This window comes from Bos mutus, chromosome 8, assembly GCF_027580195.1.
Source record: "Bos mutus isolate GX-2022 chromosome 8, NWIPB_WYAK_1.1, whole genome shotgun sequence".
In the NCBI taxonomy this organism is placed as follows: domain Eukaryota; kingdom Metazoa; phylum Chordata; class Mammalia; order Artiodactyla; family Bovidae; genus Bos; species Bos mutus.
Genome location: NC_091624.1, coordinates 37,307,879 through 37,333,272, shown reverse-complemented (window position 1 = coordinate 37,333,272; position 25,394 = coordinate 37,307,879). Strand labels below are relative to the sequence as shown.

The 25,394-nt window shown below is 39.2% G+C and overlaps 1 protein-coding gene across 1 annotated transcript in view; it reads right to left on the bottom strand.

Moving 5' to 3' along the window:
* Positions 1-25,084, bottom strand: part of UBAP2 (ubiquitin associated protein 2) — a 118,948-nt gene extending 93,864 nt beyond the window's left edge. The window contains 1 exon segment of the mRNA XM_070375460.1: positions 24,959-25,084. The gene's annotated coding sequence lies outside the window, so the exon portion shown is untranslated.
* Between the last annotated feature and the right edge of the window lie 310 nt (positions 25,085-25,394).

Below are 25,394 nucleotides of genomic sequence, written 5' to 3'. Positions count from 1 at the left end.
AAAGACAAAGACAACATCATCTATATGTAGAATCTAAAAAAAAAAAAAAAAATGAACTTCTTTACAGACACACGGACACAGAAACTTACAGTTACCAAGTGGGAAGCTGGGGGAAGATAAACTAGGAATCTGGAATTAACAGATACTCATCACTGTAATTAAAATAGCTAAGCAACAAGGATTTACTGTATAGCAGGAAACTATAGTCAATATCTTATAGTAACCTGTAATGGAATATCACCAGGAAAAACATATATAACTGAATCACTGTGCCGTACACCTGAAACAAACACAGGATTTTAAATCAACTAGTCTTCAATTTAAAAAAAATAAAAATAAAATACTCCCTGGAAAAGTATAAAATAATAATAATAATGTACTTGATATTAAATTTTAATGTTAAGCCTACTCAGTTGAAAATTTAAACTGAGATTTAACTGTTTCTGCCACTTAAAAGATGACTCAATGAATGAGATGTCCAAGCAAAAGAATACTACAATGCCCTAACTGATCCAACCTATCTCCTGATCCAACCTATCTCGTTTAGACTGAATCATATCCGTCCACTCAGGGAAGCCTAGAAACTCATTATCAGCCTTCTCAAGGTCCTCTTTTTAAAAAGCCAGAGTTCTCTCTCTGCTGCCACGGTTTGATCCCTGGTCCGGGAAGATTCCACTTGCTGCAGGGCAACTAAGCCCTTGCACTGCAATTAGAGTCTGTGCACCACAAAGAAAGATCCCATGGACCACAAGTAAGACCCAACCCAGTCAAATAAGTAAATAAATATTAAAAAGAGAGAAAACAGCAAAACAAATCCAATTCCAATAACTACACATAAAAAGCTTTATCAAATTAAATAAAAAGCTGGAAATGGAGAGTGGAAATATATATGGCAAAATAATGTAGAATGGTCATATTATTTCATGTTTAGGGAACATGTTAAAAGTCTGTAAGAATCTATTTTAGTGACAAAGCATTTCTACAAAAAGGTGGCAGTAAAACAAGAATATCCAGTTGGAAATAATTTTCTTAGTATTCTTTTCGTCAAGAACTTCCCCGGAGATCCAATAGTGAACACGAGTCCAATCACCAGTCCAGTTCCATCCCACGTGCCATGCAGCAACCAGGCCTGTGTGCCACAACTACTGAGTCCAGTGCTCTGGAGCCCGTGAGCCACAACTGCTGAGTACACTCACCCTAGAGCCCTTGTCCCACAAGAGAGAAACCCGTGCAGAGCAACTAGAAAGTAGCCCCCACTCGCCAGAACTAGAAAAAACCCACGTGCAGCAATGACGACTCAGCACAGCCAAAAATAAATTCAAAAAATAAAAAAAAATCACAGTTTCCGAAAAAAAGTGTAAACACCTGAAACACTGTAAACCAACTATACTTTAATAAAAAATATAAAGAATCTTCAGACACATTGTTATAATAAGTTCAGCAAAATTTTACATACAAAATAAAAATAAATGTACAAAGATTACACCTAAGTACCAGCTAACAAAAAAAAAATTCTACATAAGTTGTCTATGGCTGCTTTTGCACTACAATGGCAGTACTGAATAGTTAAGTTACAACACAGGCAAAGCAGAAAAGATTTACTATCTGGTCCTTGAAAAAAAGTGCTCTAACTCCTATTTTAAAAGGTTCACTCAGTAAAAGTGATCATTCTTCCTCAACTAGATTTTCCAACAAAAGTCTAACAAGGGTTTTGTTCTCAAACCTGACAAGGTGATTCTAAAATGACACAGGGAACAAACAGTCAACAGAAGATGCTTCTTAAAACAGCAAGGCACAAGACTGACCATCCAGGTATCAAGGATTATAAGCTACAGTATTTACCACAGTACACAACTGGGACAGGGCAGACAATCCATGCAACAGATCAGAAGAGAAAGCCCAGAAAATGATTTCCAACAGGATGCATGTGGTCAGGAAACGATGGACTTTCAAAGAGGCTAAAAGAACTGGTTGAGTATAGTTTTTAAAATGTCTTTTCCTAAACCATACATTATAAAAGTTACTTTACAGGTACTCTGCTGCTGCTGCTAAGTCGCTTCAGTCGTGTCCGACTCTGTGTGACCCCATAGACGGCAGCCCACCAGGCTCCCCTGTCCCTGGGATTCTCCAGGCAAGAACACTGGAGTGGGTTGCCATTTCCTTCTCCAATGCATGAAAGTGAAAAGTGAAAGTGAAGTCGCTCAGTCGTGTCTGACTCTTACACAAAGAGCAAAACTACTGATTTCAGAAGAAAATAAGGCTAATTTTTTTAACCCCATAAAAGGAATTTTTATCTCATGACAGTAATTGTTTTCTTAAGAGTCAAAAGGTGTTAAAATTGCAAAGATTAATAACTTTTTTTTTGGCCTCACCATATGGCATACAGGTTCTCAGTTCCCCAGCCAGGGATCAAACCCATGCCCTGTGCAGTGGAAATGTGGAGTGCTAACCACTGAACCACCAGGGAAGTCCCAAAGATTAATAACTAAAAATTAAAACTTCTGTTCACAAAAAGGCAGCTGGCCCTGTGAAAATACAAGCCATAAACTAGGAAATTTTTTTATCAACATACATCTGATAAGTAGTAGTATTTGGATTTTATTAAATACTAAGATGGATAAACAACAAGGTCCTACTGTATAGCACAGGGAACTATATTCAATATCCTGTAATAAACCATAATGGAAGAAATATTAATATATATATATAAGTAAAACTGAATCACTTTACTGTACACCAGAAACTAACATTATAAATCAACTATATTTCAATTAAAGAGAAAGGAGAGAAGGAAGAAACCCTAAGAGAAATGCCCTAGCAGTCCCATGGTTAGGACTCTGAGCTTTCACTGCTGAGGGCCTAGGTTCAATCCCTGGTAGGGGAACTAAGATCCCACAAACCACTCAGTACAGCCAAGAAAAAAGAAAGAAATACTATGAAACAAGAAGCAATAGAAAACTATCCAATAGGAAAATCAGCAAGAGTTGACCAGAAGTTTACAGCAGATAACCTAAACCACGCTTAAGTTTCTATCAAAGTCCATTTAAAATATTCCAAAACAGCCTACAGATTTCTAGGATTTTATTTCCTAATGCCTTTTATCTACTGACTTTCCTCTGAATTCTAAAGTATATACATGCAATTCATATTTCAGCTTATAAATTCTCTATTTCTTCTATATTTAACTTGCCTTCCCAGACTTAAATCATAAACAAGACCAGAAACTCATTTTGTTTTGCTCCCTTTACTACTCTGTAGGTGTCAACAGAAGAGACATTTTTACAAATGTGTTGAAATGACATGTGATAGAAGCTGGTATCTTTTTTTTATTGGTGTATAATTGCTTTCCAATGTTGTATTCGTTTATGCTGTACAACAAAGTGAGTATGTACATGTATATCCCAACTGTAAAAATTAAGAATTACCTAAGAAAGACTAAATCATAAGAGTCAATGATTCCAAAAAAGAACAATACATAAATTGAATTGTTTTCTAAAACAATCAGTTATGGAGACCCCAAAGCAAGCACTCCCATGATGTGAAACAATGTACCTCTATTTATAAATCTTACACATCTCAGGTTAATGAAATGACATTAAACAAGTATTTCTAGTTATCTTTAGGACCTGTGTATCTGAAACTCCAGTACTTTGGCCACCTCATGCAAAGAGTTGACTCACTGGAAAAGACTCTGATGCTGGGAGGGATTGGGGGCAGGAGGAGAAGGGGACGACAGAGGATGAGATGGCTGGATGGCATCACTGACTCGATGGACGTGAGTCTCAGTGAACTCCGGGAGTTGGTGATGGACAGGAAGGCCTGGCGTGATGCAATTCACAGGGTTGCAAAGAGTCGGACACGACTAAGCGACTGATCTGATCTGATCTTAAATTTAAAGAGAGGAGACATCATAACTCAGGATACCATTTCAGGCATCACAAGGAAAATTATGTCCCTGAAAACGATTTTAGCTAAAAAAGGTTTCACAAGCTTTGTACTGAACTAGGTGTCCTAACATCATTTATTGATTTTCTTAATAGGTCCTCTGTCAACTGGAATGCTTAAGGCTACAGGCATGTTACTGCACTCTTTTGCATACACTATAATAGCAAATAACCAATTAATGAGAACATCTATGTGTCTATTATGGTTTAAAACTTTTTCCTCTATTTGAATCTCTCACTGTCAGTACGAATAACACACTTTGCATCCTTTTTTGAGATAAACAATTTGAAGATTTTGTTGGTTTGGGTTTATTCTTTTGGTTGTATTATATAAACAAGGTTGTTATGTCAAAATTATCTTAAAAGCTTTCTTTGAGTTTAGTATTCTCAGCTATGAAAACATACATACAAATACTTTAACTATCAGGCATCATACAAATGTGAAACATACTAGTATTTCTGAAATAAAGAGATTACTTATTTCTAAAATCACTTTCAGCATTAATACCCTGTAATTCTTCACTCCCTAATTCTATGCTAAATATCTAAAGTTAAGCATCCAACCAAAATCTGCCTGGCTGAGTGGGTATTCCAAGGGTAAAACCTTTTAAAAAAATCTTTTGTTTATCCACAGAGTTCAGAACAGTTATTTTTTAAATTGAATAATGTGATTCTTTTCTCACTTTATTTATCCCTCAGTGCCTCTACTTATGAAAATAAACTAGGTACATTAAAAATAACAAAATGAAACTTTCTTCTTACAGCAGTGCCATCTGGTGATGAAAATCTGCAAGTACAGAAATAGGCTAAACTGAATGGATTAAGACTGAGTTTTTTTTATTTACAAAAGACTTTTATAATAACCTTGCTATTACAACCAAACATTTTGATGGAGTATATCCAAATTCTCAGTTGTCAATCAGATTAACCATAAGCTCCTTATGTTTCAAACTATAAAAAATTTACTAATTCACTGTCTCAATATATAAACATTAAGACTTTCTATCTCCATGTGTGTGTGCTAAGTTGCTTCAATCGTGTCCGACTCTTTGTGACCCTATGGACTGTAGCTTGCTGGCTCCTCTGACCAGGGGATTCTCCAGGCAAGAATACTGAAGTGGGTTGCCATGCCCTCCTCCAGGGGATCTTCCCTACACAGCAATCAAATCCGCAGTCTCTTATATCTGCTTCATAGGCAGAAGAGTTCTTCACCGCTAGCGCCATCTTCTATCTCCATTCCAATCATCAATTCTTAATCCACATTCAACAATGAATAGGTGATTAGGCTTCTGCTCCATAGCTAAACCAAAATAACTGCTTTGTAAAACATGAAAAGTACATTGCTTAGTTTATGTTTAAATATTGTTGTTTGGAAATAACCGTTTGCAATATTTATGCCAAAGGTCTTTCGTAGCAATAGTTTATGAATAACCTGGAGCAGTAAATCTTAATTAAAAGAGAAAAATGGTTATTTCTAAACCACAATATTTAAATATAATGGAATCCTCTGGGAAAAGAAAACAGAGCTCAGAAAATGCAAAGTTAACAGGATGTATGATTCAACAGACAAATTTTCTTATATTTTACATAAAGGTTCTGGAGTCAGTGTATTCTTAAAGCAAAGTAAAAAGCCTAAGTTACCAAAATTACTACCAATATCCTTAAAAATTACCACCAATGAATTATGAAAATGAGTAAGGCATGGAAATTAGATGTAAAAATCAACACCTTCAGCATACTCTCACATGGGGAAATTCTGTTTCCTTTTCTGGAAAAAGAGCTCTGTGTAGTAAATGACAGTACTTCTCCAATAAGCACCCAGTTGCCAGAACACAGGAATTCAGTTTACACTTGTGTTCCATCCCCTCTATCACTCTCCACCCCCAAGAACTACTACCATGGAACAGGTTCCAAGAGAATTCTTAGAATAGAAACAGCCAAGAGCAAGAGATTCTAAAAATAATGCAGTAGAAACTCAAACATACATATCTCAGGTTCTCAAGTGGCAGGAAGCACCAAGTTATTTCAATCCATACAACCAAATTTTAAAAACCATATTTACTTCACCTCATTCAAAGTAAATTAAAGATGTGATAGATTTTAACAGGGATAAAAAATGCTACTACATCTGTAAAACAAAAACAAAATCAGCAAATACCACGTAAAGCTCCTAGATTATCTTAAAGTCCAAGAATAGTCTAAAATTACTTGCAATATAAAGAAAGTAAAACAGAATAAACCAACCTGATTAAAGTACAAAGATTTTCTCTGTAGTGGGTCATTTTTAGAAAACGGTTTATTAACTGTTATTTTTTTTCAAGGACCTTTTGTAGATAAGATATCTCAGCTGCATTTTCAAGTGTTCCAGAATTTCAGAATGAACTCAAAATGGTTAACAGCCACCTGTACTTCTATTAAAGTTTACATGAGCAATACCACAAATTCACCATAAGAAGATGGTAACTAAAATTAGACATAAAAAAGACATTAAAAAAAAATAGGTAAAAATTTATCTAAAAACCATATAAACCCTAAAAGAAAAACAAGGGTACATTTGGTCATTCTGAGGAGTTACAGAACACTTGCTGATAACATGCCGATAACTGTGAAGATGTTGGTGAAAGCACCAAGGGCTTGAAGACAGTATCACAAAGTGTCAGCACTGGAAGATACCTCTGAAACCAGGAGGTTCACAGAGTATTTCATCTACTGACTGCATCAAGAAAAAATTATATTCCAGAAACAGCAAAATCAATGTCTTTTTTTCCCCTCAAACAGAAGATAATACACCCACACAACATGAATTATGTAATCAGCTAAGGGCTCAACTACTAAGAACAGAAGCAAGCCTCCATCAAGAATGCTCACAAACGAACTTCCCTGGCAGTCGAGTAGTTAAGACTGTGCTTCCACTGCGATGGCGGGGCGGGGGGAGGGGGGTAGTGCAGGTTTGATCCCTGGTCAGGGAACTAAGATCCCACAGGCCATGCATTAAGGCTAAAATAAAAAAAAAGAAAGCTCACAGACATGCTGTTCACTCAGTCCTGAGGCCAGCAGTGCCAGAGCTATCTTAGACTGGCAAGGCTGGGTCGGTCAGGGTCCTTCATCTGTATCAGACTCATTCACTCATTCCCAATATCCTGAAACCATTAAGCTATGACAATAACAACAGCAGCAAATGCAAACTGTTTATCATGTACCAGATACCGCTGAAGTACTTTATACATACAGAATTGTCATTACCTTCCCAACAACACTCTGAAATACATACTAACACTACTCCCATTTTACAGACAAGAAGAAACTAAGACAAAGATTCAAGTGGTAAAGCCAAGATTCAAAACCAGGCCATCTGGCTCCACAGTCTGTGCTCTTCCCCACTATTTTATGCAGCAAGCATATGTATCAATTATAGATAAACAACACATTCCAAGTCAGCTTCCCTGTCTTGAAGACAGCATTACTACTGTTAGTGCCACCTTAATAACTCACCTCTGATGCAAAAAGATCTGGGTTGGTTCTGGGTCCAAATCTCACCTAACTTCCCAGCCTTTCAGATACCCAGAGGGGCTCCCTTAGCTCTCTATTGTAATGATATGCTAATCGGATCTGTTTTATTATTTTTACTTAACTTCCAATATGTGTTCTTGCTTTTTCTATCAAGAAAATATCCATTATTCTCAACCTTTTTCTGCAGAGGAAATTCATCTTTTCATTCCTGCAGAAAACAACACTGATTTACATTAAGGACCTCAACAAATTTGGAAGGCCCAAAGCAGCCAGCAAGGGGAAGTCTACAACCCCAACTCAGGGGAGAGTAAGGCAGCTACAGTGCCAAGGAACTCCAGTGTGAGACCCAATTCCACACAGCTAAACTGCTTGTGCCATGCGTGCCAGGAGCTGACCAAGCTGGTACTTTTTTATTCTCCGCAGCTGCTGAGGGCAGGGTCAGGCCTCAAGCAGTTGGTAGACAAGGTTAACTCCCCTACACCAAGGCATCACACACAATGTTACCTGCTATTCTGTACATATAATCTGCCCACAGAAAAGATGAGTGCTGGTGAACCCCTGAATATTATGGGACATCAAAAAGTATTTGGCATAGTCATATTTCTCTTTGCGGTTATCTAAGGTCAGTCAAGAAAAAGTATTTAATTGCCTAATAGCTGCTTCCATACATCTGTCCCACTCCTCCACTGCTAATTTCTTGGCTCTAAACCCTGGCTTTTAACTAAGATCTTAGTTCAGCAGCCACCTCATGATGATTTGCCCTCCTATCCCTTGAAAAGCCCCTAGGTATTCATGAGCAGTCTTAATCCTTTCAGGTCTTTTCTCTAAAAAAAAAAAAAAAAAAAAAAAAAGGGCAGGAGAGAGGGTTTCAGACTTTGCTGACGGTCCAGTGGTTGAGACTCTGCATTTCCATCCCTGGTCGGGGAACTAAAATCCCATACACCTCACAGCATGGGGAAAAAAAAAAAAGTTCTTAAAAATAAAAATCTTTTTAAAAAAGAGGAGATGTTGGAGGGGGTCCCTATACTATACAGCATTTTAAAAGATCTACAAGTTATAGTACTGTACTTTTTATTTACATTGCATTCAAACAAGCACTCCCCAAATAATACCAGGATGTTACCTTCAATAGAGGGTTACTACACCACAGACAAAGACTAGTAAAGAGTTCAGTTTTCTTTTTTAATTAAAAAAAAAAAACAAACTTACACTGGAACTAGATTAAAATAGAATTTCTATAAATCATCCACTTATCAGAATATAATATTAACAGCTTTATCATAAATCCATAATAATTCTTGCTAAACAGACACTCGCTTTTTTTTTCTTGCTCTACTTATAGCAGATTCTGTTCCTCTTCCTACATTATATACTCTGGTCTTGCTCTCCCAGAATTAGTACTCACCCACATAAACAGTGACACATCTAGAGTCTGCTTTCAACCTCCATTCTAAACCTATCTACCTCCACAGGCTGTGGCTACAAGGAATTATTCTATACCCATTATCTTCTAATGACCTATAATGAAATATAATCTGAAAAGATACTGAATCACTATGTTGAAATTAACACAACATTGTAAAGCTACTATACTTCAAAATTTAAAAACAAGTACTAGATAACTATGCCATTATCTCCTGCCCTGTTCTGATCCTGTCGTTGCACAATGGGCCTAAGGAACCAACAGAACAGTGAAACAAGTAAAGCAGGATCCCAGAAAAACTCTACTCTGCAAAAATGCTAGAAAGTCAACCCAGGTTTGTCAACTTACTCATGACCTAATGTGGCTTTCCAACCATGTCTAAATCTCCACTCTTAAGTGGTGATACTTCCAGAAGCATCAGGAATTTCCCGTCATCAAATAAACAAAGTTTAAGACTCTGGAATAGTGAGTGGATCACCATCCATCACCACCCCTAGTTGCGTAGTACAATCACTTGAGCAATTTCTAAAAAATGAAACCAGGTCCTATTACATCAGGCTCAAAATAGTTAAGACCCAGACAGCAATACTGTTTTTTAAAAGTTCTCCAAGCAGTTCTTAAAAAATTAAACAAAGAGTTACCATATGACCAAGCAATTCCAATCCTAGGTACATACTCAGGAGAACTGAGAACAAATATGTACTCAGAAATTCACACATGGAATGTCCATAAGGAGCATCGGTCATAATAGCCAAAAAGTAGAAACAATCCAGTGATGAATGGATAAATAAAATGTGATATAACCATACAATGATTAGTCAAGTACTGAAAGGAACAAACTTCTGATAAAAACTACAACATGGATGAACATTGAAACCGTTAAGTGAAAGAAGCCAGTCACAAAAGACCAGATATGTATACTGTATTACTCCATTTACATGAAATGTCCAGAAAAGGCAAATCCACACAGACAGAAAGTATATTAGTGGATGGGATCAGGAAAGAATGGGCAAACTGGTTGTGAGAATGGGGGGCGCCTTCTTTTTGGGGTGATGAAAATGTACTAGAAATACTGATACACAACTTTGTGAATATGCTAAAAATACTGAACTGCATACTTTAAAATGATGAATTTTATGATATATAAATCATATATCATTTTTTTAAAAAAACAAGCTCTGCAGATTTCTAATGTGCAGCCAGGATGTCACACCAACTACTTAGCAGCAGTGGTTCTCAAAAGTGTGTTATCCAGACCGGCAGCATCAGCACTAAGAACTTGTCACAAATGCACATGCCAAAGGTCACCCCAGATCTGGTGCATCAGAAATGTTTAAACAAGACTTGATCCACAATAAAGTTTGAGAATTGCTGCCCTCAAAAGAACCTTAGATGAAAACGTTCCTGTTGGTTCCAATTGAAAGGTGAGAAAACGACAAAAAACATAATTTCACTTTATTATTTTACCCATAATAGTCATTCAGTCATACAAAGTTCCAAAAAAAAACAATGAAAAGTGGAAAAAAATAAAACCACCACCTACACTTCCATCACCCCAAAATAACTAATGTTAACAGTTTAGTGAATAGCCTTCCACTGTTTTTATTTGTCTTACATCATTGTAATTCACGAGAAATTACTATATCACGCTTTTATCACAGAACATTAACATATTATTATGTAAAAGCAAGGTAGCAATATAATTATAGCACCTCGATTACCCTAGTCAGTTGAGAAATCAGGTATATTACAAGAATATGAAAGAAAATTCTTTAGGTGCCAAAATGTTTTTGGCTCCAAGCCTTTTTGATATAATTGCCTCCTAAAATGCAGTATTTCTCTTCATTGGCAAATACAGTACAATAAACATGATTTAACTTTTACTGATTCTACATCAGTTATTCTAACCATGTGATGGGTAAATGTGAGGAATTAGTTTGAATCTATTCTAAATCCGGGGCATGCCCAGGAACTTGCTTTCCTAAATAAATTCATCATATCATTATCTTTCCTGTCTTGGCCTCTTTCTCAAATTGGCAGCATTTACACATCTGCATGACTTCTGGGCAGCATGGTATGGCCACGTTCCAAAAATATTTCTGAACCCAAGGACAACAGGATATTTCAGGCTGTTTCCTTGTTTGTTTTAAAATCATCTGCATTGTTTCACTGTCTTGAGGGGGAGAGGAGGTGAGACAACCACGTTCCACCTTTAAACATTCTTGTGAGAAGCCCTCAAATGTTTCCTCACTTTGTGCAGGTTGTTCTATGGTAGCCTGAAAGATTAAGAGACAACCTTACCTACCTGTAAGCATCCACTGAGCCGTTGATGTCAACGTACATTACATCAGGCACCAAAAAAAAAAAACGAGGCCTATTTCCTGGGTATTAAAAAGTCATAATAAATTGCCAGCTGGATGGTCCCATCTCAAATTCGCCTATCCACATCCTAGTTTGACTTGGCTCTTCCCCAACCACATTCAGCTGCATTTATCCCCACCTACCCTCTCAAGAGAATCTAGTGAAGTCTCAGAGCCATTGGAACACAACAGACATAATGCCAACAGTAGTCTTAGTCTGTGATGAAGACTGAGACATATTTTTGTAAATTTTTTGCCTTCACACCCTCACTCCCATTTTGCCACCACCCTCCATTGGAGAAAGATGAACTTCTCACTAGTTGCTCATTCCCAAGGCCTTTATAGCGAAGAGGATAAGCAAGGAAAAGCCACCTTCTTCCTCTGGGTTATTTTCTCTTCCTGAGACCCACTGAGAAAGGGTAGACTAACCTACCTCCCTATTCTTGGGGATACAAGTTCGATACGCCAAATCTTTGTTTTAGTCAAGTCATATTGACCAGAACCAGTTACAAAGATAACGCTAGGCCAAAACATTATCTTAAACTGTAATGCCAGTTTAATTCTTGCCTCTTATTTTCAAGAACAGAAAAGCCATAACAATACCCAACACAGGAAAATCTCCAAACTCCTCAAGATGTGAAAAGAACTTCAGGAAATATACCTATTCAACCGCACTCAAAATATTACCCAGTTTAACCCATAATCACTTAAAAAGTTTTAATCCATTCAGTTCAGTTCAGTCGCTCAGTCAGTCTGACTCTTTGCAACCCCATGAGCTGCAGCACGCCAGGCCTCCCTGTCCATCAACCAACTCCTGGAGTTCACCCAAACTCATGTCCATCGAGTCGGTGATGCCATCCAGCCATCTCATCCTCTGTCGTCCCCTTCTCCTCCTGCCCCCAATCCCTCCCAGCTTCAGAGTCTTTTCCAATGAGGCAACTCTTTGCATGAGGTGGCCAAAGTATTGGAGTTTCAGCTGCAGCATCACCTTCCAATGAACACCCAGGACTGATCTCCTTTAGGATGAACTTTAACCCATTATCTCACATTAATTTATTGTTTCGGTTTTTGGGCAAAGCGGCATCTCTGCTAACCACTCTCATACAGTAAACTGGATATTAGTGTTCAAAGTGATTAAATCCCTACTATACTTCAATAGATAAAACTTTACAAATCTTCAGTTCTTTTTACTTTTTAATTGAATTTTAGTTGATTTACTATATTACATTACAAATCTCTATTAATTACAAATCTTCAATACTTACTGAAAACAGATAACAAAATATTTCAAGTTACTCTCATTTTTCACAAATCATTTAAACATTTGGCACTCAATTGTTACAAATACATAAACATTTTACAATTGATTTAAAGGTTCAGTATATTCATTGTTAAGCTATTTAAAAACAGCTCTATCATAAGCCAAAAATATAAACACTAATTTTTTAAGTACTTCATACCCACAGCTTTTCCTTACAGTTTTTCAACTTTCCTCATATACCTCAGGATACACAGTCCTGAATTGCTTGACTTTTTTTCCTTTCTTTAAAGCATATTTGTATATTTATTCTAACAGCATGTTTATTACTGTTTCGCTCATGCCAAAAGCAACTTTTTAAAAAATGTCAGTTACCTGAAGAATGTACCTACCAAAACAGAGTCATGCAATTCATGTAAATCTTAACACACCTGTCACTTACGTACCAGGCTCAGTTTTCATTCAAACCAAAGAGAAAATGCCTTAGTGAGGAAATTTCCAACAGCTACACTGAGAAAATATTCCATATTCTTTTAGTTCTCACAAGAATGTGCACAAAAACCTGTTCAACTATTCTCTACATCCAGATTTTCAAAAACAATGGCTTAGAAAAATTACCTTCTCAGTCCTCAGAAACTACACGTTCTATCTCGCAAGCAGTGACTACATACGCTGTTTTTCTAAAAAAGAATACACTCACTGCCTCCATTTCCTCACCAAACATCTTGACTTTCAGTCTGGTTTCCACCACCTTAACACTCCAACAAAAGGAAAGCTACTATTCCACCAAGTCATCACTGACTCCTAGTAATTGTCAAACTTCTCTCGTTCTCATCAGTCTTTCACCTATCTCTGGCATGTGACACACTGTATAACTTTTTCTCTTGGTTTCTCAGATACTACACCATCTTAGTTCTCTCTTGTCTTCAAATCCTCAGCGGCATCACATCTTTCTCCCACCTCTGAAAGAATATTGTTCAATTCTTAAGCACGTTCTCCCTTCCCACAGAAATGTTATGCCCTACTAGCATCAATTATTACCTTTAACTTCAAAGCAAAAGCTAAAGACTATGTCTCTCCAGAGATTCAGCCTCCAAGTAACTGCCTATTAGACAGTTACACATATAATGGAGTTCATCCAAAACGATCTTACTTGAAGATTTCCGAAATTTTCCAAGTAGCCAACAGCATTTTCCAGGTGTTCCAGAGCTCAAAACCTTTAAGCCATTCTTTTAATGAACTCCTTCCTATACCCATTTAAGGATTTAAGGCCTTAAATCTATGCCTTCCTTTACATTCTCTGCCATCAACTTACAACAGGTACCTGATTAAGGGTTACTGTTTGTACTTAAAGTCTCTAACGTTCTAAGCAGTTCTAAGGCATCTTTATCAACTAGAGTGTCAGTAATTGCCTCTTCTCTACTTCACTGAAATGACATACCCCTATTTACCTGTCTGAACTATCTTAATTATGAAACTAATGCCAAAGTGGATCAAAATGTTTAATCTTTCAGAATACTGCTAAACTCTATCAAACAACAATATCACTTGGGTTTCCCTGGTGGCTCAACAGTAAAGAATCCACCTGCCCATAGGAAGAAGCCCTAGAGAAGGAAATGGCAAAGCACTCCACTATTCTTGCCAGGGAAATCCCATGGACAGAGGAGCATGGCCAGTTACAGTGCATGGGGTCACAAAGAGCAGGACACAACTGAGCAACTAAACGACAACAAACTTCATTAACTTCTGTTCACAGACCATCAATCATCACAAATACAAGGTCTTTATTCCACTCTGATCCCTACACTTTGATCAAATCGGCCTTGTCATTCTTCCAAACTGCACCTGGTTTTGGTTTTGTTTTGGCTGCCCTGGATCTTAGTTGCAGCATGTGGGATCTAGCTCCCTGACCAGGGATCGAACCCAGGCCCCCTGAATTGGGAGCATGGAGTCTTAGCCACTGGACCACTACGAAAGTTCCTATTCTGCTTTTCGCATCAACCCTTCATAAGACATATTTTCTCAACAGCATACTGAACATATCTCCATTTTCTCATTTTCTGTCCTTCAATGTAAACAGCAATTAGTCTTTACTTGATGTCCATAATAACTATGATTATTTTACTGTTTCTTAACAATATACTCGGAGAAGGCGATGGCACCCCACTCCAGTACTCTTGCCTGGAAAATCCCATGGATGGAGGAGCCTAGTAGGCTGCAGTCCATGGGGTCACTAAGAGTCTGACACGACTGAGTGACTTCACTTTCACTTTTCACTTTCATGCATTGGAGAAGGAAATGGCAACCCACTCCAGTGTTCTTGCCTGGAGAATCCCAGGGATAGGGGAGCCTGGTGGGCTGCCGTTTATGGGGTTGCACAGAGTTGGACATGACTGAAGCGACGCAGCAGCAGCAGCAGCAGCAACAATATACTAAACAGCCCTACTTAACAGCAGCTTGAGTTCTTAAGTGTAATTTTTACACCCTTCCTGTCGTTCTTAGGATGTGCCAGTGTGCTATCAATGGCCGCTTCTCAGTGCTGTGTGCCTCACCTTCCTCAAAGGACGCACCTAAACTGGCAGAGACCAGACCAGCTTACAGACCAGCTCACCATGCTGATGAGAACAGCTACTAAAATCAGAATGGAAAACCCAAGCAAAAGCAAGTGTGTTGCTTTGCTTTTAAACCACAGAAACCAAGTCCAACCAAACCAGTGACTAAATCCTAACACATAAAGCAGATAAAGTGAAATGGGTCTAGAGGAACTAGAGACAGGAGTTCAAGGGCCCCACCTGCATATATCCATTCCTCATTCCCCGTCCATTACAAAATCCCAGCCTTACGTACCACAAATGTGGACATTGTTTGACTTATCAGCTAGCACTTGGCTGTACTCCTGACAGAAGTATTTCAGACAGATAAAGTAGTATAGTATTATGATTAGGAGTACAGGCTTGGAAGTCGCACAAATTACTAGATTAAGTAACCTTGAGCATTTTACTCTTTCGCAAGTCTGTAAGGAGCACCACACAAGATAATGTACCTCACTCAAATGGTTAAACTAGATCATAACTGGTAGCAACTATAGGATTAAAGGACACTGACCACTTTCTTTGTTAAGTGTTTCAAAATATTGTCGATTTATTCAAACAATTTAAATAACTTTACTGAGGTATAATGAGTATTGTATAGTCCACTCTTAAGTGTACAATTCAGTGATTTTTAGTATTTATGAAGCTGTACAACTATCACTACAGGCCTGAAGTCACTGCAACAAAATCCTTTGTGACCCTGGTCATTTCTTTGTCCCACAGATGTCTAGACCAAAGTATATAAATTGGTTCAGGGTATGCCAGCTACATCCCATTACAGCTGGGATCTTTTGGTAAAGTGAGATAAGCACTAGAACAATTAAACAGCTCAAACTGCCTTTAAAAAAATGAAAGTTGAAAGTTCTTTGATTAAAATAGTAAATGGCCTCCTCTAGCTAACAAGAATTTTATTCCTGTCACCACTACCTGGAATGTTCTGTACAGGGGTATTTTTTCCACCATTAACTTAGTACTCCCAATCACAAGGAATTAAAAGGATACTAAATAAGGTGAAGTACCTAAACTAAGAATTTTTTTAAGAGGTCATCTGATCTTCAACAATTCAAAGAAGCATTCACCAAGTAACTGATATTACAGGAAATTTCTCATCAAAATAAAATGAGATCTTGATTGGAGGAGAAATGTTGAAACATCCAGTAAGTTCCAATAAAACACTTACCCAAAAAAATGTTGAAAGCTACTAACTTACATTAAGAATAACTTTCTTTTTTACTGCTGCTGCTGGCTACAAATAAACTACCAAGTCAAAGCCAAACAAAAGATACAATAAGATGGTAACCCAAATAACACCAAATTCCAATAAAACTTCATTATGATGAAATTCAAAATGTTTTAACAAAAGAAACAATTTTAACTTCAGGAATTTGGGAAGAACCCAGGATAAGTAAGGCTCAAACTCCTAATACTTCAAGGAAGCCTTGGCCAATACCTGGAATCAGCTGACAGTGTGTTCCTCTGTCACTCTCAACAGCATCCTGATTCCTAACTGCACTGTCTTCCCACTGGAATTAAGCACCAAAAGAACAGGGACAGTGCATTATTCACCTATATCCCTAGCACCTAACAACTGCCAACAAGTAGCAGTAAACGTTTGTTCAACTGAACAGCTGTACAGTAGCATATACCAGTAACATCAAAAAACTGTTATTCAGACCTAATCTGGATTAACCTACATTCTGAGCATTCCAGAGAATTGTCATGAGAATATACTATCTAAAAGTTTTTATAAATATAATATTTTGGCTTCATTCTCACACATTAAAAAGGGAACTTTAATCAGTGTTTCAAAACTTGGGGTGGGCAAAGGACTAACAGGACACACTTTGAGCCTTCTAAGAGTCAAAAAAGTTACACTTATCCTACAATAAAATGAAATTTACTTAACATTTACAAGAATTATCTTAACTAAGTAACAGTGTCAAAGATATGGTTTTTCCAGTAGTCATGTACGGACATGAAAGTTAAACCATAAAGAAGGCTGAGCACTGAAGAATCGATGCTTTCGAACTGTGGTGCTGGAGAAGACTCTTGAGAGTCCCTTGGGCTGCAACATCAAACCAGTCAGTCCTAAAGGAAATCAACCGTGAATGAATATTCACTGAAAGGACTGATGCTGTAGCTCCAATACTTTACCCACCTGATGCAAAGAGCTGACTCACTAGAAAAGACCCTCATGCTGGGAAAAATTGACAACAAAAGGAGAAGGGGACACCAGAGGATAAGATGGTTGGATTAAGTTATCACTGACTCAATGGACACGAGTTTGAGCAAACTCAGGAACACAGTGAAGGACAGAGAATCCTGGCGTGCTGCAGTCCATAGGGTCACAAAGAGACAGGACTTAGCTACTAAACAAGTAACAGCAATAGTTAACTCTTGCTTATCAGATGATTTTCTGACTGGCAGTTACATCTGATAAATAATTGAGAAAATAATCACTAAAGAAATGGATTATTATTCAGTAATGTACTTCAGTGACAATAACTAAATAGGGTAAAAAGAAACAGAAACCCTGATTGAATAGGGAGGTTATTTTGTGAACAGTTGGGAAAATCTGAATGTGGATGTCAAATTTTATTGACATTATACATTATATTTTAAATAAGCATTCCCTTTCCTAGGTGTAAAGCTGTTATTGTGGCTATTTATGAGAAGTTTTTATTGTGAAGAAACACTTGCTAAGGAAACATTTAGGCATAAATGTCAAGATATTTGCATTTTACTTTCAAATCACTTAGACTCAAAAGATAACACATGGAGTATATACAGAAAAAACTCAATGTGAATATTAAGTAATAACTCTTGTTCAAAGGTATACAGTATACTCCTTCAGCTTTTACAAATCTGAAAAATGTCTTTAAATTGGAGGAAGCCCAACAACAAAAAAGAATTAAAACTGCAAAAAGGACAGAAAAACAATAAAGACAAGTACAGGACCACATGGCAGAAATGTACCTGAAACATCCATAATTACCAAAAACATGAATGGTCTCCATGCTCCAGTTTTTAAAAGAGAAGTTGGCAGGTTGCAATAAAGAAGCAAAATCCAGCTGTGTGTTGTTCATAAAAGATCTATCTAAAACATCCCACTAGAATTGGCTAAAACAAAAAATTAAAGCAATACCAAATGTTAGCAAGAATGTGGCACTCTCACCAATTCAGTCTTTAAGAATTAAGCTCCAATGTCAAACATACCCGTTGTATGCACGAATTATATTTTCCTATAGGTATCTAGAATGAGACTAGCTATGTAACATCCTCAAGAGAACTGAGAAAATAGTCACTTTCTATATTCTGTGGTTCAAATGGTGGCTCAGATGGTAAAGAATCCACCTGGAATGCAGCAGGAGACCTGGGTTCGATCCCTGGGTTGGGAAGATCCCCTGGAAGAGGGTATGGCAACCCACTCCAGTATTCCTGTCTGGAGAATCCCATGGACAGAGGATAGGTGGGCTACAGTCCCACTCTGGTGGCTACAGTCCATGGAGTCGCAAAGAGCTGGACTGAATGACTAAGCCCAGCACACAGTGGTTCAAATGAGCCTAGTTAAGAATGACTATATAACACTGGGCTTCCCAGGTGGCTCAGTGGTAAAGAGATGCAGGAGACACAGGTCTGATCCGTGATCCAGGAAGATCCCTCATGCCGTGGAGCAACTAGGCCCATGTGCCACAACTACTGGAGCCTGTGTTCCAGAGCCCAGTAACTGCAACTACTTAGCCCAAGTGCCACAACTACTAAAACCCAAAAGCCCTAGAGCCTATGCTCCACAAGAGAAGCCATTGCAATGAAAAGCCCATGCACCACAACTAAAGAAAGCTCATGCACAGCAACAAAGACCAAGCACAGTCAAAAATGAATAAATAAAAACTTTTTTCTTAATTTCCCTTAAAAAAAAAAATCCACCTGCAATGCAGGAGATTCGATCCCTGGGTTAGAGAGACCCCTGGATAACGAAATGGCAACTCACTCCTGTATTCCTGCCTAGGAAATCCCAAGGACAGAGGAGCCTGGGGGGCCACAGTCCATGGGGTCGCAAAGGGTCAGACTTAGCGACCAAAACGACGCTAATAATCTGGGATTACCTGTTAAAATTACACATACCCTACACACAACCCCAAAATTCCACTCTCAGTCATACAATCTCAGCAAACTAGTTTACTCATTTTGAGGTGGGGTGCAAATGGAGACATGGAGAATAAGTATAATTTGTAATCAGGAAAAAAAAAAAAAACTGGAAATGAGACAAACATTCATCACAATAAAATAAGATGCACCATATCCTTACAATGGAGTAACATACTACTGAAAATGATGGAGAAGAATCAATATGGATGAATCTAAAACATGTGAAGTATCCAGAGAATCACACAATCCCATTTAGATCAAGACTGAAAACGGGCAATACTAAACTATATATTATTTATGGATACATAGTGAGTAAAATTTATTCTTAAAAATAGTAAGACCAAAATAATCTGGTAATGGTAACCTCCCCGCCCCCCCAAGGAAAAAGTAACTTAGGAGATGGAATACACAAGGGAGTTTAAGGTGGCATTAATGTTCCATTTCTTGGTTGGTCATTTTATTTTTGGCTTTGAAAACTCCACGTTTTTTTCTACTTCATATACCTCCTTTGGCATGCAGTTTATATTCTTCAATTAAAAAAAAAGTATGCAAGGTATGATCTCATTCTTTTCAAAGTGTACACTTTAGGGGAAAAAAAAAAAGATTTATACTAAAATGTTAAACAATGGTAAGTCACTTTTTTCCCCCAAATTTTCTAAAATGCATTTTCTTATGTAAAACAGTCCCAGCCAACCTGACCCAAAAACCAATCTTAAAATGGAAATTTGTAAATTAACTTGAAAGAAGAGAGGGGAAGAACTGGTTTGGTCTAGGAAACAAGTTAGGCTTGTCGATAAATCCTAAAGACAGTTACTTTTTCCCTAGACCTTATTTCAGTTAAATTTGTATTTTTTAAGCCCACTTATTCTCTTGTTTCGGAGAAGGCAATGGCACCCCACTCCAGTACTCTTGCCTGGAAAATCCCATGGACGGAGAAGCCTGGTAGGCTGCAGTCCATGAGGTCACTAAGATTCGGACAAGACTGAGCGACTTCACTTTCACTTTTCACTTTCATGCATTGGAGAAGGAAATGGCAACCCACTCCAGTGTTCTTGCCTGGAGAATCCCAGGGACGGGAAGCCTCGTGGGTTGCCGTCTATGGGGTCGCACAGAGTTGGACACGACTAAAGCGACGTAGCAGCAGCAGCAGCGTTCTCTTGTTTATGATCTGACAACAAACATTATTATCAAATGAAAAATCCCACCTTCCAAACCACACACATTCCAGCTGAGTAGACATGTACAATACAGACAGCACTATACACCTTCCCCAAGCCGGTGAGACTGCAAAGACATTTCAAGTTTTCATCTGCTTGCTTAGGAAGCAGCAACGTTATGGTGGCAGAGTCAGAAGGAATACAACCTCCTCAGCTGAGACTTGCGTGTTGAGTGTTTTTGTATGTGGCTGAAGGAACAGAAGGCAAAAAAGAGAGAGAAAACAAGGGAAAGAGAAAGAAGAGGAAAACAGGAGGACAGGAATGGAAAGAATTCAAGAAGACAAAGAGGGAGAAAGACATTAATAGCAAGAAGGAACACTGAGCTTCTCAAAGTCTCCACAGGTATACCTAGAGCTGATTTGATGAGAAGATTGAGACATGGCAACCCACTCCAGTACTCTTGTCTGGAAAATCCCATGACCGGAGGGGCCTGGTCAGCTACAGTCCATGGGTTTGCAAAGAGTCGGATACAACTGGACAACTTCTCTTTCTTTCTTTTCTTTCTTTCTTTTGTGACGTGTAAAAATTTTTGAGTAAAGAACAAAGCATTAAAGTATTGGGGGAACTCCCTGGCAGTCCAGTGGTTAGGACTCCACAATTCCACTGCAGAATGCATGGGTTTGGTCCCTGGTCAGGGAACTAACACCCCAGATATCATGACGTGGAAATACAAATAAAGTATTAATGGATTATGTATGTATATCATAACTTAAAATGAGTAAGCTCCTATGTGACAACTTACGTAAAAAGTTAATAACAAAAGAAATGAAGGTATAGCAACAAGTCTAAATCCAAATAAAATTCTCTCCTCTATAAATCCTTGAAAATAATCAAAGTTCAATCTAATCAAACATATGTTCTATTATTTTTAGAGTTCCAAATGAAAAAAAAAAATAATCAACGCATTGCTAACACCCTTTAAAAGTAGAGCATTGCCTAGTCTTAAATGAAACACCTACCCCTTGGTCCAAGCCTCATTTCATAAATTAATTCCAAACAGTGAACTGGGTTTCAATTTAATTGAGCTCAAAACTCCAGTATGAAAATGAGTTTTCTGAAAACTGAAACACACTATAATACACATGCTATGTCAGCCAGAATTTCACAAGCCTGTTCTTCAAAACCTAGGCCAAGAAATTTCAAAACTAAAATAACTTTAAAAAGTACAGAACAAGCATCTTTGAGAAAAACACTGTCAGGAAAATATCCAGAGAGTAGGAGAGGGACTTCCCTGACAGTCCAATGATTAAGACTCTGTACTTCCACTGTAGTGGGCATGGGTTCAATCCCTGGTGGAGAAACTTAAGATCCCACGCACCACTCAACGTGGCCAAAAAAATAAAATTTTTAAAAGTAGGAAATTTCAGCATACATAGTTGACGTTATAATTGTCAAAACAAAACCAACTAATTTGATTCTTGGACTTAAAAAAAGGAGTCCACTTGATCAGTTCAGTTTAGTCGATCAGTCGTGTCTGACTCTTTGAGACCCCACGGACTGCAGCATGCCAGGCTTCCCTGTCCATCACCAGCTCCCAGAGCTTGCTCAAACTCATGTCCATTGACTCGGTGATGCCATCCAACCATCTCATCTTCTGTCGTCCCCTTCTCTTCCCTCCTTCAATCTTTCCCAGCATCAGGGTCTTTGCCAATGAGTCAGTCCTTTGCATCAGATGGCCAGAGTATTGGAGCTTGACTTCAGCATCGGTCCTTCCAATAAATATTCAGGACTGATTTCCTTTAAAATTGATGGGCTGGATCTTCCTGCAGCCCAAGGGACTCTCAATAATTGGTCAAAAATATTTCAAAACCTACCACAGGTTTATAAGGTGATATTCCCTCTCTTTACCTTACTTCAAGTTATATTCCCTCTCTCCTTTTGGGGAAAAGAAAAAAGAGAAAACAATGGTTTCTAAGCTCTATCAGAGATCCACCTTCTCACTAGTCAAACAGCACTAGTGCCATACTACTTAGCTTTTAAAGGACACTGCATATACTCAAGTTAACAACTAAGAGCTAACTGATCATTGCTGACTTATAGCTGCCTCACAAGAAGAAATAAAAGATAGGTTTGTTAAAATCAAAGGAGGACTTTTTTCCCTATTGGTCAGTGGTTAAGAATCTGACTGTCAATGCAGGGGACACAAGTGTGATCCCTGGATCAGGTTTGATCCTGCATGCCACAGGGCAACTAAGCCTGTGTGCCAGTACTATCAAAGCCTGTGCACCCTAGAGCCTGTGCTCCACAACAAGAGAAGCCACCGCTCACCCCAACAAGAGAAAGCTCTCACGCAGCAATAAAGACCCATCAAAACCAAATAAATAAAATAATTTTTTTTAAATAAAACCAAAGGAACGTCACAACCTGTGAATTCATGCAGACCACTTCTTCTGAGCAGGCATTAATCCTTTATAATGCACTTACACACACACCCCACAAAAAGTTTCTTATGACAACAACAAAATCTTAACAGTAAGTTTTCATTTTTAAAGAGGACTGGGGAATCAACACTTCAAAAGTACAGGCTAAACTTCAGACCAGTTCAAACCTTCAAGACTGGTTTATACTCTCTATATGCAGTTTATACTCATGGGAACAGAGTTAGCAACCAGTTTCTGTCAAAACACAAATCCTGAAATAAACCCATCCTCCTCCTGGTTCTCCTACCATTTCTCACCAAACAATACCAAGAGACACACTGATGAGCAGTGCACAGGCTGACCAGTTACCAGGAAAGGGAAGCAGAGGTGTTACCGCTGTTCTAGCCCAGTTCTAAAGGCAGCTCTCTGAGAGCTGGTCCAGCCCATATATAAAGAAAGAGGCCAGAGGAAACCAGAGCAGCAGGAAACAGGCAGGAGGGGCAATTACCACAAACCTTTCCCATGGCCTCATTCCCATGCCACCACTTCCAGTCATATTTCAATCATAACAAAAACCTCCGTTCTTTCAATCATTTTCTTAATTACTGAAGGTCAGAAACAATGAAGCAGACAGAGGAAATCAGAGCTGTGGGAAACAAGGAGGACAGGAGTGGAGGAAAAAAATCTCACCACACATGTGAACTATCCTTAAGGAGACAAACTCAGGAGGAACACACTGGAAGCAAGCAGAAAAGTAGTGTAGGAGAAACTAATCACTTTTGCCTGGATAAGCAACAATGAGAGGGCAGTCCTAGCCAAGGTCTCTGCAAATAAGAGATGCTGGGGTACGGGAAGACCCTTCATCTCCAGCGAGTGAATTTATTCCCTTTCCTGAGACAGACAGATCCCACCCCAAGAGTCACCCAATCCTTAGGATTACATTCACTTTCCTTCCACTTTTATTAGACAAACTACAACTAAAAATTATGAATGTACAAGTCATAACGGAAAAGTGAGGAACACACTAATTACTGACACTTTTGATTTTAAAAGTACTATCATAATCAAAGAGAAAATACGCAGTAATTGGGCTCACTCAAAAAGTGAATTATATGCCCTTCAAATAAAAGATGATCTTTAGGTACCCTGTGAAGACCTTTAAAAGTTCTCAATTGTTACGGCACACAAGGGCAGAACACAGCAAGCCCAAATACTGGCGGAGACACCTTGAATACACGCAGAAACAATATCCAACAGAGGTGGAAGTAAACTGCAGGATTAGGTCAAACAGGAAATAACAGGAATGATGATGGAATCAACTAACTCCTAGAGATAACAAGGAAGAGATCAGAGTGGTGAGAACAGTGATGGTACCTGAGATACCTGGACAACTAATCAGATTGAAAACCCAGGGGAAAAGGTGGGAATGCCGAGTGGGAAAAGTGATTCAGCGGCAAAGAAAACTGAGAGGCAATGCACCAATGAAAAGAATAAGATTTGGAATAAGAGAGCGTTTTAGTTTACAAAACCCTTCTCAAACCTACACACTAAAGAACAACCGTGACACAGCCAGCCTACAGGAACTAGGACCGAAGAGGAAAACTGAATCCCAAGAGTCTGGCACCAAAGCTTTCCAGAATGAGGAGGAGAAGTAGAACTGAACTACGCCTCCGGGCTGCCAGGAAAGCCTAGAGAGTACAGAAGTTGGGCTCTGAGATGTCCAGTTCCAGGACTAGCGACAGGCGTGAACGCGGAAAGGTGGTCATTGACAGCGTGGCGCGGGAGCTCGAGCGGACAGGCAGGAAGGGACAACGGTGGGAGAGAAAAACCACACCCTCCAGGACAGAAACCCGAGGGGGGGAGGGGTAGGCGCCCCCTGGGGCTGGGTGGGGCTGGGCTGACGAGGAAGGGGTTGGCAGAAAGGAGCGCAGGACAACCAGCGGTGGAGAGGAAGGACAGCACCCAGGCCTGGGCAAACTGAGGACGCACGAAACCGGCGAAGGAAGCTCGGCCCAACCTCAGGGTGGACGCTGGGGCAGTAGGAAGGGCTCTGGAGGAAAGAAGAGCTGAACCCTGGTCTACTGAGCGCAAGCTGTAGCGGTCAAGGAGCTGGAACGGGGAAGGAGAGAGAGAAGGTGCCAATTACCGCTGCTGCTCTCGCTGGACTCGGGACCCGCCGCCGCCGCCGCCGCCGCCGCTCGTTACCTGCCAATGTGCCTCTTACAAAGCGGCGGCGGCGGCAGAGGCGGCCCGGCCCGTCACGTGACTCCGCGTCACGGCCGAAGGAGGAGCCAACACACGTAGCTCGCCGCGCGGCTCATCAGCCCGCCTACCGAGCGCGTTGTTTCCTGTAGCCACCCAACTCCCGCCCCGAGAGGCCAACAGCTGCGGGTCAAGGGAAGGCACGCAGATGGAGTCAACGAGGGATATTTTATGGAGTTTCTCGAACTCGGGAGTTCTCAGAGACGTACTACCCACCGCGTCCAGGATGCCCAAGAACAGCTCGTCGTCACCGTGTGATGACCTCACAAGGCACCACAGGTCGCTCCCCTGCCTACGGCCGCCTTTCCGTCATCACGTGA